Source organism: Octopus bimaculoides, chromosome 15 (assembly GCF_001194135.2).
Source record: "Octopus bimaculoides isolate UCB-OBI-ISO-001 chromosome 15, ASM119413v2, whole genome shotgun sequence".
Lineage (NCBI taxonomy): Eukaryota > Metazoa > Mollusca > Cephalopoda > Octopoda > Octopodidae > Octopus > Octopus bimaculoides.
Window position 1 is genome coordinate 35715908 of NC_068995.1, and position 1185 is coordinate 35717092.

Consider the following 1185-nt stretch of genomic DNA (forward strand, 5'->3'; position numbering starts at 1 on the left):
ACACACACACACATACATATCTTTTATTCTTTTATTTTTTATTCGTTTCAGTCATTTGACTGCAGCCATTCTGGAGCACCGCCTTTAGTCGAACAAATCGACCCGAGGACTTTTTTTTAAAAGTCCTGCACTTATTCTATTAGTGTCGTTTGCCGAACTGCTAAGTTACGGGACTTAAAGACACCAACACCGGTTGTAAATTGGTGGTGTTAGGTCAAACACAGACACAAACACACACACACACATGTGTGTATATATATATATATATATATATATATATATACATATATATATATATATAGAGAGAGAGAGAGGGGGGGAGGGTGTGTTAGTTGTATAGGGTACAATTATATTTAAGGGCACGGAAGCTGTTATGGCTGCATACTGAAAGAACACGCCGAATATGTCCTACTACTTCAAATATTCACTCCACAAATAATTACACAAGTTGAAAATGGGAAAGCAGACTGGCTAAAGGCTGGATTAATCTAGTAACTTTTCCTTCATCAGCAAAACACACTGGGTGAAATAAATGAAAATATCCATGCATATCCTCAGAAAAATATTTACTCTCACACACCCAGTGTGTATATTCACAAATATATTTGTGAATATTTTATACTTTCATTTATTTTGCCCAGTGTGTTTTGCTGGTGAAGAAAAGGATACTAAACTAATCCAAAAATTAATCAATCGAAAACTAACTGAATTATTTTATGAATTTTCAGCCAGTCTGCTTTCCCGCTTTCGACTTGTGTAATTATTTCTGAAGTGAATATTTGAAGTGGTAGGACGTATTCAGCATGTCCTTTCAACATATAGGCATAATATCTTTCGTGCCATCAAGTATAATTGTACCTTACACAATTATGTATCTCTATAAATGTATTTAACTTAAAGGGTTTTCATAGGCTGGCCACTAATAAAACTCATTAATTTTAATGATTTCATCCTCTAATTATGTTTTATATATATATATATATATATATATATATATTCTACTGGCTTCTTTCAGTGGGGGGGGGGCATTTATTTGCATTAAGATTTATATATTTTCACATCATCAACAATCTTCACAGCTAAAGTTTATAGTAAAGTTACAGTATATTTATCTGCTTTATGCTGCCTATACATATACGATTGATCGGTAAATCCACAAGTCTTTTTATTCTCTCTCTGTTTATT

The 1185-nt window shown here is 32.8% G+C and overlaps 1 protein-coding gene across 2 annotated transcripts in view; it reads left to right on the forward strand.

Moving 5' to 3' along the window:
- LOC106883806 (uncharacterized) overlaps positions 1–1185 on the forward strand; it is a 66085-nt gene that overhangs the window by 1297 nt on the left and 63603 nt on the right. The gene's annotated exons all lie outside the window — the stretch shown is intronic.